Source organism: Zeus faber, assembly GCF_960531495.2.
Source record: "Zeus faber genome assembly, chromosome: 14".
In the NCBI taxonomy this organism is placed as follows: domain Eukaryota; kingdom Metazoa; phylum Chordata; class Actinopteri; order Zeiformes; family Zeidae; genus Zeus; species Zeus faber.
This window is the reverse complement of record NC_137200.1, coordinates 18,693,941-18,711,440: the sequence shown is the minus strand read 5'-3', so window position 1 is coordinate 18,711,440 and position 17,500 is coordinate 18,693,941. Positions and strand designations below refer to the sequence as shown.

Sequence of the window (17,500 nt, the reverse complement as noted above, 5' to 3'; positions counted from 1 at the left end):
CACAAATTACATTGACAATAATTGGAACAAAAATGACGGCGCGTGGCCTCTTCTTGTGACAAAGCGAGAAAGACGTAATCAGGAGGGTGCTGTGATGTGTCCGCTGGTGAGTGCACAGGATTGCTCCCGATTTCTTTTTTGTGTCTGAAGTCCGAAAGATATCGTAGCGCCTCCAAGCCGGGGAAAGGCTTCGCAGCCACCCACGAGCCCCGCAGCCGCGCAGATACCCCACGGCTGCGGGAACATTCTGAGCCCAGAGCAGCCAAAGGAAAAACCCTGAATAGACAGAGAAGCCGAGAGCCCACAAAGCAACACCCACGTACGCCCCCCGGGCATGCATACCAGTCCCCAAAAGCACAGGATGAGCCTGCACCCCCTGAAGCGCCCCCACCCACAGACATGGGAAGCACCCGCAAGCACAGAACCCGGCCCATACTTTTTCTTTGTTTTTTTAGCTTTTATATGGCAGGCTGTGTCTACTCGTAGGCCAGCATTTGGTTGTGGTTTGTTAGGCAGTGCGCAGCCCCCGAGGGTCAGTTAAGCATATCTCATATAAAGGGTTGAAGTTGAAAAACATTTTTTTTTTTTTACCACAGCAATATCAAACGTGTTATTTTTGTCTTGGTCTGCACAATCCATTCTCATTTGTCAGCATGGGTCTGGAAAGGATAACGAGTAAATTGTACCACCTCTGACTCAGGCGTGTTGTTTCAGCAGCCAAGACAACAATGAATGAAGAAACGGCCAGAAACCCAAAAAGGTCCTACTATTCAGAACCAGAATTCACCAGAACAAAGGAAGCAGACAGAGAGCACATGTCCTTGAAACATCTATTTTTGCCTGTTTCAGTTATATTGTACTGCCCCACCTTAGGTGAGCTCTCATGACCTATGCAGTCCCATTACCTTTTTCGTTTTATTTTCATTTTTTTATTTTTTTTATTTTTTTCAGAAAATCCAAAGTCCCAAGCAGAAGCTGAACTATCACATCTGTGTCTGTCACCCCGCTCCACTTTTTGATGAATAAAAAACGATCAATTGCATGACAGCGCGATGCGGCGTCTTCTGACACGTGAACATGCGGCCACGTTACCTCGTGCAAACACAGCAGACTTCACTGTCCTGTACCTGTCTGTTGCTACCTGGGTAAATTGGCGACTACTTTGGGCTATGACAGAGACAAGTTTACACATATTGTTATTATAATCCAATGTTTTTTGTTAATCTGGTTGAGTCAAGTCATATATTTCTATATCCATCTATGCTGGGAACTCTCTATTGCTGTATTTTATGTAAATTTTTGGATTATTGTTTTCTGCCAATAGTTAGTGAGTACCGTAATTATTAAGCATACCTGCAGTTCTGAGTAAGCAGTTAAGTCTACAACTGCCTTTCTCTCCTAATTCCCTCTGCACTTGGATCAAAAGTCCTACAATTGGTGCCAGCATCTGGCAAATGTATTAATTTATTTTACCTGTGCTGTTACCATGCTGGGCATACATCACAGAGTATTTGTGCCATTGCATCTCGGAGAGAGTTAGTCTGCAAGTGGAGTTCAGCTGCTCAACCTGCAATGCAACTCTTTATTCATTCTGTAATCATCAAGAACTGCTGCGATAACTCTGTCCGGTGGACGGCATATAGGATGACAAGAGCACAGCTTTTTGCTACACAGGACAGCCACCAATCCCTCTCTTTGGAGAACCATCTTACCATGTTGTGGGCTTTAAACAACTAATCATCACTACTACTCCAAGAGGAGAGAATCACCACGGGTGAGACAAACAACATGTACCTCGACAAACGTAAACATAGAAACACCAGACGACAACATGTATCTATAATAACATGTGTAAAATATGGGATAATAATAAAAATAATAATAATAATAATAATAATAATAATAATAATAATAATAGGTCCCCTTTCAGTAACCTCATGCATTTCTGTACTAAGCTGTTTGGGGACTTAACAATAAATGAAAATAAAAATAAATGTAAAACCTCAAGCCTCACCTCGATGGCAGATCCTGCGCTGGCTTTCCCTCCGTCAGCAGCAAGGGTGAAGGTGTGGGCTGTTGGGGAAATTCTCCTGCTTGGTGGGTGAGGTTAATCTGCCCACCACAGGAATACAGAACTGAGAGTATTAACGATATTTATTCTGCAGAATAAAGAGAAAGATTCAGTGCTGCTCCAAAGCAGCGTTCTGACCAGTCTCACCCCTATTGCTGACGAAGAGGGCTCTATACCAAAGAGAGGTTGTCTGCCATTGGTCAGGTGTCATTGACAACGCTGTGCCCCCTCAATCATCAACTTGATCAAATCAAATCAATCGTGAGAGCTCATACAATGGTTTGACAGTCAAACTCAGGTCACAGGTACAGTCTGACATCATGCCATCAAACAAACACACAGCGCTCTGTCAGGTTACCCTTATCTCCACACAAGGTTGAGTGAGGATGAAATGTGCTCTCGTCTTTATACCACAATAGACATTGTCAGGAAGAGCGGCCTCTTCATATAAAACTCTGAGAGACTCATTAAGACCCAGAGGTGATGTGTTTTAAAAGCGAGGTAACGTGCACAAAAGGCTGTTGTCCTATATAGAACATGTGAAACATCATTCAAAAAGTTGAGCGTATGCATTTCATGCCCTCACAACGCTATTAAATGATCCGACGATCCCCGTTTGTTCACACCGTAATTATCGACTGTGTCATTATGTCAACGGTGAAGTTCACACAAATCGTGACAGCATATTTCAAACATGAACAAACCCGCATCTGCGAGGGGGGTGAAATGTTCACCAGGGGACGCTTGAGCGCAACAGCGGATAAACGCCGCGAACAGCGCAGCCTCAAAAATTGACCACAAACCGCATCAGTAGCTGTGACTGAGCCTTGGCAGAAGAGCCGCACGCGCCGTGAGCGCCGCGGAGCCGCAATGGTCTGACGTGTCATCTTTCACCCCGTCTCCTCTCCTTCCGGGCGGGTTTCCATTTGGGGAGAGCCAAAGAGCGCCCTGAACCCGGTTGGTCTGTAGAACGTGGTGGAGGATCCGTAACGCTGCGGCAACAACCGCTTTGCGTGGTCGTATAAACAGCCCGGGGGTCCTGGGACCCTTTTACGAGACCAGGTGCATCCTACGCTGCGGTGCCCGGTCCCTCCATGATGTCCCCGTACTCCCGCGATAAAGCCCTCGCCGCACGCCACCGACATGCGACTAAGGGTGGTTCCACGGACGGCGGGACTGAGGTCCGCCGCCGACCGTCTGATCTGAACATCGTTGAACCTGAGGAGAGGTTTTGGGCTGAAGAGCGTCCCTCTCCATTTTTCCCCTCACTTGAAGAACTGGGGGCCCGCCTTTGTGAGAAAGGAAAAATGCAAACGGTGCTCGGGGCCGCCGCCGTGCCGAAAGCCCCGGCGTGGCCCTTCTCCTCGTGAGCCTCCTGGGTATGGCGGCCGTTTCTGCGCACGCTTCAAATACGCCGCACGTCCGTTTATCTTACCCCGTCCCCGGGCCTCTCTTTCATTTTTACGTTTATTATTTCTCTTGTCTGTTTGTGTGACGGCAGTGGTCTTTACTCAGCTTACTGCCGCGTTCATCGCTTTGTCATTTCGAGTGTGTTTCTCGTTAAAAAAATCATCGCTTTGTCATTTCGAGTGTGTTTCTCGTTAAAAAAATCGAAAAAAAAACAAAAACGCTCGGAATCAGCCATCTGCTCCTGTCTTCCCTCCCAACTACCGAACCTGCGGTTACGGTTCCAAAGTGATGAATTTGGGGATGTGTCGGAATATCCATTATTCCGTTCTTCGTTGTGATTGTATGTGTGCTCCCCATGAAGAGTCTTGATGGTCCTTTGCTGATTTCCAGAGAGGTTTTTTTGGGGTTTTTTTTCCCTTGCTTTCCCAAGAAAAAACCTGATTAAAGAACAGTAGAGCTTTTGGAAAAACATAACGCGTGTGATTACAGGCCCTTCTTCAGCGGGCCCTTGATCGGGCCTCTCTTTGTGCTTTCTTTTTTCTTTTTTTGTTTCAGCTATGCCTCAGTGACTTGCTTCAAAACCTCCAGACAAGAATGTAATCTGATTTAATTAGAGAGCCTGTTTGTGATCGAGGGACTCATGAGTGAAGCACCAATTTCCATGGTACAAATTTGAGAATGTATCGGAGGAGCTAATACCTGTATTACCCCGAACCCTCGCGAATTTGCCTCTGTGATTCTGTTGTGCTCATAGTAAATGACCTCATGGCAATAACATTCCATTGTAAGCCTGCTTGATTAGAAAATATGAGCATGTGAAAAGGATCAAGGAAGAGTGCATGGAATCTTATTGAATCTTTACCATTTTTGTGATAATTTATTTGAAAAAAAAAAAAAAGTATTTACATAATGTGTATATATTTATTATTTCATCTGAAAAATGTATATAATGTTTTTCCGCCAAGGTAATATTATGTTACGCCGGGAAAGTATTACTAAGATTTACTTGAAGACTTGATTTAATGTGAACAGCTTGAAATGGCAAATGTTTTTTACAGTTTTAACTGGAGGAAGGTGCAGCAGAGGAAAGGTCACGCCGCATCACTTATTCTCTTTTCCAACCTTATTTCAGTCATTACGTCTGTCGACGAGGTGCAAGGCTGGAGACCTGGAAGTGCGGATCGACAAATCAGAGCAAGTACCTGGAAAAGCGTTCCAACCGGCCTTGTCTTCCTCCTCCTCCTCCTCCTCGTCCTCGTCCCTTTTTCTCTTGCTCGCTCAAAAAAAAAAAAAAAACCCTACAGACGACTTGAATTTTCATCTCCGGTTATTGATGATGAAATGGAAATGAGTCACGGGTCGGCAGAGCAAGCGAGACGGGCGAAGCAAAGCTCGGCTTCAGCCGCTCAACATTCCTCGGCGAAACCGATCAATCTATCAGTCAATCAATCGTCGGGACCCCGTTGATAAACATAAACATTGAGCTGTGAGGCCGATGGAGGCCCGCTGCATGAATCAGGGGTCCTGCGCACGACTGCGGAAAGATCTGTATTTCGAGCGGCCCTTACCGGATTTCGGTTGAAAGCAATTTTTTTTGCAAAGTTATCGTCTGCGAATCGACAGATTTTATGCGGCATTAAAAAAAAACCTCTACTGTTATTTACCGAGGAGGTCATCCATGCCAATGCCATCTGCAAATATCAAACCACTGTCGAGTTGAATTACACAAGCCTGTTTAAAGTCCCTGTAAAGTGAATTCAGTGATGTGTCGTCGAAACACATGATACATGTCATAAAATAGTTGCTGGAAACGCCTGAAAAGACTGAACGATGGATTTCTGAAATGTGGCGTTGGACCGTCAAACTGCCTCACCACCGTTTCTGGGGGTCGGATTTTTTCGGACGGGGCTAAATCAGGGCTGGACGACGCACGGTGGCCCTACTTTCCACGGCCCCTCCCCCGGTACTATATCAACACTGGCATCAGTGGCGAAATGAGCTAAGTTAACAGCCCGGAGTTGACGCTGGACACGATTGGCTGTGGTCTCAGCGTCTTCGGCGGACACGCACCCAGCGTCTCAGAACAGAGGGAACTGCCCTTTTTTTTTCTCGACGATATTTCACGTTTTATATAATCGGCAATTTTTTTTAATAATTCAAATTTGGCTGTTCGGGTAATAACACATTGTTCTGTGGTGTGACCGACTCAGAACACAAATGTATATTTTGCCTTACAGGGACTTTAAAGAGCCCCAGCACGTGTACGCCGGCCGCACGCACGTGTGAACGCGTCCGCGGTCGGTTTTCCGTCCTTGCCACTCAATCTGTCTTCCATCCCAAATCTGCTGAGCGTCATTGTTGCATTGTGACAGCTCTCTGGAGCCGGCGCGTCTACGTGCTGGAGCATGTACGCGGGCAGGCGCTAGAATCGGGTTCCTGAATCACGCGCACATAGACATCAATGGTAAATCAAAATTTTTAAAAAGCCTCAAGAAATTAAGTGATAATTCACCTCATCCGTTAAACTCGTAGGTTAAACATATGAATTGACTGATGTGTAGTTTAAGCTGCCATTTGGCCCAGTTCATGTATATCGTTTTTTTTAAGGATTGGTAAATATCCCATAGTGACTTATTGACTGGTGTCACTCTCGGGTCAGGGGTCAATCTGCCCGCAGTTCAGCGTGCCTGTAATTATCTGGGCTGAAGCCCATATCAACTTTCGCAAAATGAGATAACAAAATTCCAGGGTGTTCGGCTGTCGATTGATGTCATTATCTAACAAGGGAATTCTTTACTTGCAGTTTTTTTTTCGGTACGCTTGTCTTTTGTTGTCATTTATCTACGCTACAGCTAGAAATGGAGGCGTCTAACATCACAAGTTACAACAACTACACGATCACCGTTTCACCTTTTCTAATACTGCACATACACAGGAGCGTAGTTGTAAATTACAAATGCACTATACTGTACAATGAGGTGTGGTTAAAAAAAAAAAAGAAAATCTGATTGGTTCATAAACTAAATCGCTACATTAAACAAAATGGAGCGTGATTGGCTCAAAACAAATGGACAGCTGACTGGATGAGAGCATTTTTTCCGGAATGGCGGTTAAATGGCACCGAGAGAACAGTCGACTACAACCGGGAACTTGCTTCGGCTCGCCTCGTCCAATAGGTTTATATGGGCAGGCCTAGTCTGTTAGGTCACGGCGGTTATGGTCTGTTAATCGAATGCAAACTGACATGGTCGGTAGCCTTCGGTAGATCCTGGGGACATGAAATAAAAACCCCAAACCTGAGATACCCATGCAGGGAACCGCGATGGCAGCAGTATATCATGGCTATGGTGTTAAGTGAGCGTAATAACCAGAGTTTATACGTCTCACTATCAATGGAAAAAAAAACCAATAAAAGCCTATGACTTTCCAGTTGATGGCCTTGGTGTGTATCATATGGGATGGTTGGACCGGGAGGACAGGTTAAACAAACTGTATGTTGTGTGAAACCTTCTCCGGTCGAGTTTGGTTTACAGTTACTCCGGTAAAACCAAAAAGAAGATCTACGCTTTTCTTGGCGTATGGGCCACTTTGGTATGGATCTGGGTTTAATAGGGGTCGAATGCTTGAGGCGGGGTCAGGAAGTCTCGACTAGTTATGTTGTTACAAGGCCGTGCGGAAATGTCTTTCAAAACTCGACCCCTGCAATCTCCAAAGCTGTGGGCGTGTCCTCGCTGAAGGCGGTGTGATTAAGTTCCTCGTTGGGTATCTTGTCGATCATTCAGAGTACCTGTCTGCGTGCTTGCACCGCCGGGTCTGTCTGAGGGGAGTAGCTTTTTTAACTTCCTCCCTACGGTGAGAGGGAAAGCGCAAAGCACACAAACGGAACGTGTTTGCTTTCATGGTTCCGAGTGGAATCGTGTTTGTCTCCGCCGAACGAACACAAGGTTTATATTCCCAAAGTGTTTGCCCCGGGGCCTTGTTTAATCCCGTGGGACGGGGACTTGACGTGCTGTGGGCGTCTGCGCCGGTGCCAGAGCGGCAGGCCTGTTTAAAATATCCCAAGTATGGTGGGAAAGGGCGTTGTTTATAAAGAAATATATAAAAAAGGCCTGTGTTTACCACCGTTTGGGTACGACAAAAGCGAGGTCAAAGCTGGTGCAAAGGTTTACAGACGTTTCTGAGAAGGTTTTCGCTTTTACGCCGGGGGGGTCCACTGTTAACCCATCGACAGCTATGGCCTATGTATGTAGTGTACTGTATGCTCTTTGGAATTTCAAGTTGGAATGTTTTCACGGGTACGCGAGCCTCTGTGACCTCTCCGAAATATGCAAGGAGACGGAGCGATCCCTCCGGTGCCAAATCGTTTTTTAGTTTGGATTTATTTCAGTTGGTGTTCGACTTGAAAGAAGCAAGGAACGCAAACACGATCCAGAGACCGTCCCACGCCGCTCTGGAAAGACGGAGAGAGGCAGTGACCGGGCGTCGGGGTGCTGGAGTAGGCAACAGGACACTGGAATTTTTTGTCCCCCCCCCACTTTTTCAGGTATTACGGTAATAGAACATTGGCGACAGTGGCGCCCCGATCCCTCCCTCTCGGACCACACCGACCGTGCCCACGGCGCTCCGGCCTTGAGGCGCCTGTTGATTTGGATGTACAGTGGTACCTTGAGATACGAGCGCACTAGCGCATGAGTTTTCCGAGTAACGAGCCGTCGTCCCGTCGATTTTTTGATTTGATTTGGGAGCAAAAATGTGAGTTACGAGGAGCGAGCTTCATGTGTCGCTGCTAGTGGGCGTGGCGAGCGAATGCGGCCAGCGTCCCGCGTCTCACTCCTTACCTTCACGTGGTTAGCTGAGCCTGGAAGCGTCGCGTTTGTGTTTTGCGCTTTTTGTGCAGTTATATTGCCTATTTTTTTTTCCGAACCATGGGTCCGAAAAAAGTGCTGAGAAGAACAAGCGGATGATGTCCATTGACTTAAAGCACAAAATAATAGAAAAACATGAGCGAGGTGTGCGTGTGATGGAATTGGCGAGGCAGTGCGAGCGTAGTACTTCTACGATATGTACCATACTGAAGCAGAAGGAGATGATAAAGGGTACTACGCCAGCCAAGGGCGTTCAAATAATGTCTAAGCTGCGGACCGCTGTCCATGAAAAGATGGAGAATCTGCTGTTAGTGCAGCTGATGGAGAAGCAGCTCGCAGTAGATAGCGTGACGGAGGGTATCATCTGCGAGAAGGCAAAAATTATCTACACATTCTCTTTTATTGTGTTTTATTATGTTTTTATACAATATTTGTTAATTATAAATACATTTTTCTTATTTAAAAACGCGTAACAAAAAAAAATTGGGGTGTTTTTTTTGGGGGCTGGAATGGATTAATGGCATTTCAATTAATTTCAATGGGGAAAATTGATTTGCTATACAAGCAGATTGAATTACGAGCTCTGTCACGGAACGAATTAAACTCGTAAGTCAAAGTACCACTGTAGGTTAATTTATTTTACTCACTTACTCACGATACAAGCCCCGCGTGTGACGGGGACACGTTCTCCTTCGCTCTCTAACACACACCCCCCCGTGCCCCCCCCCCACTACATAGTACAATCCGGCGCCCATGCACCGGAATCCCCCGTTCCTGTGTCTCCGAACAAAACGAATAAAGATCAGTGTGTTTTTGTTTTGCAATTTAGATTTGTTTTGCTTCGTTCCCAACTTGAACGAAATAAAACAAAAAACAACCTGTGCAATCCGCAACCGCCTCGACAAACGCCGCTGTTCTCGTGTTCAACATCTGTTCAACAGCGATACGAAATGTCGCCACCCACTTTAGGAATTAAAACATCAAAAAGTTGACCGTCCCCCGCGTTGTTATGCGGTCCATAGAACCAGCCATAGCCAAAGTGAAGTGGGTGTGAAAGGAAAGTTTGACGGTGAAGAAGAGGGAGACTGTACCGGGCGGGAGACACAAACGACAAACTTCCTTTGTCCAGGGTGAGGGTGAGTCAGGTTGCTGTTCCAGTCTTTAGATCCTACCCCCGCTACTCTGTGATGACGCCAGCCCAAATAATCCCCTGCATCTGTAATTACATCCTCAGTACCTCAGTCCTCCCAGCCCTTGATCCTCCACCTCCATAAATCCTCGATTCCCCCAACCTGAATACCAGCAACGGTTTTCAACTCGGAACTTGCGGCCCCAGCTTTCGACTTTAGCCAATAATCTGTCTGCCTGGCGTCGTGCTGTAGCTGCTTACGTAGATTCATACACAGCCACTGTAGTCACTGAGCTGTATTCAAGAAAACGAAGACTATGTTACATGAAATGTGCAAAAAAAAGACATATCGATGTAGTTATTTGGAAAGGATTTTTTCCAGACAGACCCCAAAAACACAGATGTTGACCGAGTAGCAATGAGCCCCCCCCCCCCCCCCCCCCCCGCTGTACATTTCAAACACACACACACACACACACACACACACACACACACACACAAACTTGTGGCGTTACAATTTTCCGGGACACAGCTTCGTGTTTAGTTTCAGCCTCTGTGCTTTCATCAGTGCAGACCTGTGTGGGGACGCAGCTCTTGGTTTATGTGTGGTGGACGCGACGCGGCAGCCCGAAAATTTGCTGAATTGTTGGTCCAATCATAAACTTCTTTGACTCATATTATCTTTTTGTGTCCCCTCATCCCCCCACAGCCCAACACACACACAAACACACATGCAGTATCCACTGTCCACTGTCACAGAAAATAAACACACATACACATACCAAAATGTACACATGCACATGGTCTTTTTCATTTTTATCTTTTAATGTATTCTTTTTATTTGGATTGTGTTTTTAGGTTATGTCTGTTGTTTATCATTGGGTTTAGTGTATATTGCCATATTGTGTATAGTTAACTGTTAGGTTTAGTGTATATTTTCCAATTTTACATTTATCGCATAGAGGCGCATCTATCTATCTATCTATCTATCTATCTATCTAGCTATCTGTCTCTCTGTCTGTCTGTCTGTCTGTCTGTATATCATAGATGCATATTAACGCCACACCTATACGCACACGCATTCAGAAGCATAAAAAAAAAACACACATTATTATTTTGTGTCTCTTACTTGAGAGTCCATGCGTGCTATAGGCGAAGCAACATTCGTGGAGACAACATTAAGTTAGTTCAAATTTCCATTCATGCCAATTGTCCATTCACTGCCTGCCAAGGAACTGAATCACTGTTTCCAATCGGTCTCTCTGACAGCGAGTTGTAGTTTCTTATTTTTGGCCTATACTGTAAGCTGTGGCAATACCTCAAATGTGTGTGCAATACCTTTCTGCGCCAGGCTGTGTTTTAACACATGTTAAAACACATATTGTTGGACAAATACCCAAAAGGACAGAACATATGCATGCACCACTGAAATGTTTTCTGCAGGCTGTATTGAGTCTATCTTCTCCTTATACTGAAGTAAAAGTCCAAATACCCTGACACAAAATGACTCTCATAAAAGTGAAAGTACTACTGTTTGGGTTTTGCCCTGTTGTGTCATTTTTATTCTGTCCTGGGTTACCTCTCTCTCAGTCCCTTGCCCTCTCTCGCTCTCTCTCGCTCTCTCTCTCTCTCTCTCTCTGTTCCCCCTGCAATCTAGCCAGCTGTCTCCACCTTCCTCATTACTCCACCTGTATATAACCTGTTCCCCCTTCACTCAGTCCGTGTCAGAAACTTGTTGTATCCTCTTCGATGTATCTACTGCAACGAAACCTGAATGACTGGACCCTGATTCTCTGCCTGATTCACTGGACCCTGATTCTCTGCCTGATTCACTGGACCTTGATTCTCTGCCTGATTCACTGGACCCTGATTCTCTGCCTGATTCACTGGACTCTGATTCTCTGCCTGATTCATTGGACCCTGATTCTCTGCCTGATTCACTGGACCCTGATTCTCTGCCTGATTCACTGGACTCTGATTCTCTGCCTGATTCATTGGACCCTGATTCTCTGCCTGTGTGACCATTTGACCAGTCATGAGCCCAGTGGACCTACCGTTTATAGCTTTCAGGCGATTCTTCATCAGGGAGCAGCCAGGAGATAGCCTGCTAGTCGCCAGCATGTTTCCCGGCCTGAAAAATACCTTCAGGTACCACGGACTGCTCGGTTTGTGTGGCCCCTGTTCCTGCCCCTGAGAATCCCAAGAAGTCCCCTTTCTGGGGGTCGCACCTTGACGTTTTCCCCAGCGGCTCTCAGAAGAGGTCATGCAGGAGAAAGCGTGATCTCAAGGATCCCTGCGACCGTAGGCGATCTCCGCTGTCCAGTGCTCCCCAGTCCCCACTGCCCAGCGCCCCCGAGTCTGGCCTGCCCAGTTCTGTCGGCACCCAGGGGGCCTCCATCAGTGGGCGCAGCCAGGACCAGCAGCAGCTCATGGCCATCGTGCGTCGCTCTCGACGGAGGTAGCCACACTTACTAGGTTCATGTGACAGCTGGCGTCTTTTGCTCTCCAGGGTTTCCGCCAACCTGCTGAAGAGGTGACTCCACCCCCAGCTGCCACCAACCCTGTCCAAGAACCTCACCTCTCGCCTCCCATTTTCCCCTGAGCCTACCACGCCACTCTCCACCGCCGAAGCTCAGCCCGTTCCCATTCCTGAGCCGCCCAGCTTCCTGTTTCCCATGCTACACTGTTTTTTTTTTTTAAGACCGTCGCCCGGTCAGCTTTCTCCGCCGAGGTCCGGGCGGAGGTCGGGTCGACTCCCCGAGTGGTTCCGCTCCCGCTGCCCTGCCCCCTGGTCGCCCTCCCGAAGGACTCCGCCTCTGTACCTTCCGTCCGAACCTCTGCCTGATTCCCTGGACTCTGATTTAATGCCTGTTGCCCTGGACCCTGATTCTCTTCCTGTTCCCTGCCGTATACGTTTGGAATCTCTGACTGATCTCCTGGTTTTGACACCTGCCATATTGCAATAAACCCTTGATCTTTTGCAACTACTCCTGAGTCTCCGTTGTGTCCTGCATTTGGGTTCGCCACTCATGAACTACACTGATCTTTCTACTGAAGTAGTTGCTCTTAAAGATACTTAAAGTATTAAATGTACGTCTCATATCTGGTGCCTTGATATAACAGAGGCTGGAATAAAGAATAAAGCTCAGCTGGATATCCTGATTACAATTTACAAAAAATGCTTACTTACATATACATTACTTAGTTATATTTACATATATACCGAAATTAAATGTATTTGTTTAAAGAAACAATATATATAAATCCTGATTTGACATGACTGTTAGAAAGGTAATATAGTAAAAAGTACACATTGAATTTACTTATACCTAGTTACTTTCCACCACTGCAACACACTTGCAGTGGAATCTGTGAATCTGACTCTTGAATCCCTGGGACGGAGAGCAGACTCAGTAGACTCAGCTCTTTCCGAACACACACCAGGTTGCGGAAGCCTTCCCCTTATCTTATCCACACCAAGCTCAACTCCCTTCAGTGAACGGAAGACACCAGGATCCATGAGTCAACAACTTACTGTTATTGTCCCTTTCCTTTCCTCTTTCCCTTCTTTTGCTTTCTTTCCTTTTCTCAGTCCTTTCCCTTTCTCAGTCTGTGCAATAAATACTCTCATAAAAACAATCCAACAACATAGACCCTGTAATAACTAAAGTAAGTGCATAGTAATTTTTGCCCTAAATATCTATACCAGTAATAGTGTATAGTCTGTATATGTTTACATATTTGCCTATTCCGTTCTGTATTTTTGACCATTCCTATATAGTTGGCTATTTTATTTTTATTTTATTGATTTCTAGTTAATTAGTTGATTTAATTTTATTTATTTTTCATCTCAGTTTATTTTATTTCCATTTTTCCAACTGGAAAGCTTTCTTTATGATAATTGTCTGGAGAGACGCGTACCAATCTTCGCCACCTTAAATTCCTTTAAGGTGTTTGTTTTTTTTCCTATATGAAAATGTACTCGGCGGAATGAACAGATTCTGATTCTGATTGTAACCCAATTGTTGTTTATCTGAGCAAGACTTTCTATTAAAACCAAAACAACAGTATCAAGCTGGTGGAGTTCAAGTGTATTTATCAAAAGAATGGCAAAATGCAATGAAGGAAATAATGTACTGACATATGGCAAGCCAGCTGTCTTCCATATGCTCCATGTTTAAATTACTTCCTGAAACCGAGCTCACATTGTTGGGGGCCTTATTCAAGTAAAATAAATATTCAGGGTTCATCTCTTAAATCACCGCAAGGCCCTTTATGTGGTCAGACAGTCAGAGGCCGCAGCCCACAAGTTGACAAAGCAAGAAAAATGACTGTTCTACTGTTTCGGCTCATCTGTTACATTCGTCCAGGAGGGTCCTCAACCTTCTTTTGGCCCATGACTCGGCTCATGACGTGTTTAGGTCCAAAACTCTGGCGAGAACAGCAATTAGAAAATGTGATTCATTTCCTTACTTATTTTTACTGTTATTATTTTGGAGCAAGCAACACTAATCTAATTTAATGCGTTAAAATGGACACCTAGGCCTCTGAGCAGCAGCTTCAAGGTAAATCGGAACCTTATTCTGCAACTGTCTCATGGGAATTTGAGTAACGCGGAGTGGTTACTTTTAATACGTATATCGTAGAGCATGGAGGGTGCTCCAAATGGAAATGATTATACAGAAATTAAGATTAATTTCAAGCCCACTGAACTATATTTTGAAGACATACAACAAAAAGATGTGCATATCAAGTGACACAACATCTAGCCGCACCAAGGTTGACAGGTTGACGGCTGTTAAGTGGAAGAAGCATTACCGTGGCCCGCTCACGCTCCGGTCCGACGCTCCGGTTACAAACACTTGTCGGTCTGATGCGCGCTGGCGTTCATCTTCTACCTCAGTTTTTCCAGCGTGCCCGTGCGTCTCCTTGACACTTTTGGCGATTGGCTACGGCGTTAGGAATCCACAATTAATCCCCCCCGCCTTTGTTCTGCGGGGTCGATAACAGCGCTTGACAGACAGCTCCCGCCCGAGTTTCCCGAGAAGGGATGGGTCGGGAGGGGTCGGGCTCCCTGAATATGCCCCCCGGCACGATATCCCAAGCCTGACGCGGCTTAAAACCCCGGAAAAGGGCCAACATCTGACATCATCCCCTTGTACCAGACTGGTTTGATATGTTTGTATGCCCTTTTCCCCAGCTCTTCTTTTGCCAAATCGATATTTGTAATCATAATAATTCTGACAATCTGAAACAACTAAGACAAGTCACTCAGAGTGGGTTTGGCTTGCACGCCGGTGTTAATCCGGCAATCAGGCTTCTCAACCTGCAACATCTGAAGTCACCCATGTAAATTAAATGTACATCACCACAACTACATGTACATATCCACCGGCACTCCTTCACTTTATGTTTATATCTACATCTTGTGCAATAGACTGACCTATTTCTGTTTACTGCTACAATTTCCAACTTTTAACTGCTACAATATCCAGTTTTTAGTGTCCGCAATAGGATTATTTTCCTATTTTAATTTTACGTACATACACTGCAACCTCTTGCCCTTATTTGTTACTCGACTCTTTTTTATATTGGACTCATATTTTATTAAAAAAAAAAAAATGTGATTTCTTCCTTATCTTTGCCTTGTTATATTATCTTTTTATGCCCACTACGTAGTTGCTGCCTGTCATGCCCTAAGAATTTCATCGTACTGAATGACCTTGTGTTGATGTGCTCTACACTTGACTCCAGCACATCTTATCAGGCTGCAAGATCGCGCTTTCACAGGGGCGCTACAGATTGCGCCACGACCAGGTCCTGAGAAAGCTAGCCGAAGTGCTGGAGGCGTGTCGACAGGGTAACAAAGAACCACCATCAGCAGAGGACCACACCAGCTTTGTCTCAGAAGGAGGGGTAAGGAGATACACCAGGCCAACAGAAACATCAAGGCCCTTCTCCCCTGTCCAGGAGTGGAACATGAGGGTTGACCTCGAAAGGCAACTCCGGTTCCCAACAGAGATCACCACCACATCTCTCCGACCAGACATAGATGTGTGGTCAACCAAGGCAAGATCTGTGCACCTCATCGAGCGCACACTACCACTGGAGGAGGGGATTGAGGCCGCCTTCGAACGTAAGAAGGCCAAGCACTCAGAGCTGGTTGCTGAGTGCCGGGAGGCTGGCTGAAAGGCTACCATCTACCCAGCGGAGGTCGGACGCCGAGGGTTTTTGGGGTTGTCAGCCACACGCCTCTTGAGGGATGCAGGAGTGTCCGGAGGGAGGCTAAAGAGGGCAACAAAGGCCCTGGCAGAGGAGGCTGAGAAAGGGAGCTTTTGGCTCTGGCAGAGGAGGAAGGATAGGTGTTGGGGAAAGAACACCTAACCCCAGACAACAGCCGCAGGGGAGAACAACTGTCAGCTGCAGGGGGTGACGGGGAGACGTCCCTGTCACTGCGCCGCCACCAGGAGACGTTCCAGAATTAAAGGAGCGAAACGTTGGTGAATGGTGGTTTCTGGCTGATGACCCTGCAGCTGACCCGTGGGCACCAGAGGAGGTGTGACAGGCAGCAATGCCCAGCAGGTGATAACATTTGAACTCGAGGTTAACCTTGTGGCCTCCCTACCTCACCCTGGTGCGTTACCATCCGATGCCCTTACACCAACCTCAAGCGCGGTCTCCGCCGTCGCTCGTGTAGAAAACGTGGTGTGGTGTCCAACATCCCCAGCTGCAGCATTTGTTTTTCCGTCTCGTTCCTGACATTCTGACTCCGTGCCAGCTGGCTGCCGGCCAAAGAGCAATGCCTCCACCACCTCTGCTACGATGACAGCAACTTTCAGTTTTCCAAGACTCGGTTTACAGAGACAGCAGAAGAGGGACAGTGCATGTTTGTTCTCCATTTTGCCTGGCGAAAATCACACTGTATGTGTACTGTATGCTTTTACATATTTGGCTTTTCTGTTCTGTATTTTTTGAGTGTTTCTGTATACCTGCCTATTTCAGGTGTATTTGGCTTCTTTATTTAATAATTTTATTTTATCTTATTTGATATGTTATTTATTTTATTTCTTTTCATCTTATTCTGTATGTTATTTATTTTATTTACTGTAATTGTATTATATTGTTTTTTATTTTATTTTATTTTATTTTTATTTTTCAGGCGGAGAAACACACCAATCGTTCTGTGCTTGGGACATAACGCATGACTGTGCACCGGTGACCATTTTAACAGCTTGTATGTGTCTTTCGTCTAAACATTGCACAGGGCTGGCCTCTCATCTTTGTTTGCCTCAACATTTGAGTGCGATTATACAGAGGGTTAATTACATTTAAGATTTTTTTTACACGTTGCTCACTTTTTCCTCTTGACTCCTTTCCCTGGACCAATCTCCTCCCCTGTCCAGTTCCACCCCCGGGCCATCTTGGACCCGGCGCAGCGGGCAGGTACTATAAACTGAACAGAAATGACAAGTCCAAAAAGAATGGACCGCTGTGGGTGGAGGGTTGTATTTGGCACTCGAAACAAAACAAACCCTGCAACTGAGCAAACACAACACCGGTCCCCTCAGCGCCCCCACCGCTTTGCTTTCTGGGGACGAGTCCAACGACCGTCTGGGACAGCGCTCTCATGAGCAACGACTTGACAGGCGTGTTCACTCCGCTGACGCCTGCTCCACGCTCGGCCCCTTTGGCTCCTCTCCCAGCAGCGGGGGGACACACGCAGGTCTACCCGGAGGGAAGGGTTGGTTGCGGGAGATCCAGGTGAAGCGCGGCAGCGAGACCCAACCCCACCGTGACACAAACAAATGACACAAAACCATGTCCGCCGAGCATCGGCTCCGGTGATTGCTGCGAGAGAAAACTCCATCCAACCCAAACGGACAAGAGGAAGTGAAATAAACTCTGTACTGTATCTGTTTGTCATACAGCTATTGCAACTGTCAAATTCAACTAAACTCTATGGGCAATGCGGTGAGCTTGAGCACTGACTTTCTATTCTCAAAATTTTAAATTACCTTACGTCCA

The 17,500-nt window shown here is 46.1% G+C and overlaps 1 protein-coding gene across 3 annotated transcripts in view; it reads right to left on the bottom strand.

The window, feature by feature from the left end:
• Positions 1-17,500, bottom strand: part of ugt5d1 (UDP glucuronosyltransferase 5 family, polypeptide D1) — a 30,226-nt gene that overhangs the window by 9,998 nt on the left and 2,728 nt on the right. Inside the window, exon 1 of one of the 3 annotated variants that reach the window (XM_080013651.1) lies at positions 2,015-2,206. The exons of the other annotated variants lie outside the window; for them this stretch is intronic. The gene's annotated coding sequence lies outside the window, so the exon portion shown is untranslated. Of the gene's footprint in view, positions 1-2,014; positions 2,207-17,500 lie in introns of those variants that run through there. 3 annotated transcript variants of the gene reach the window in all.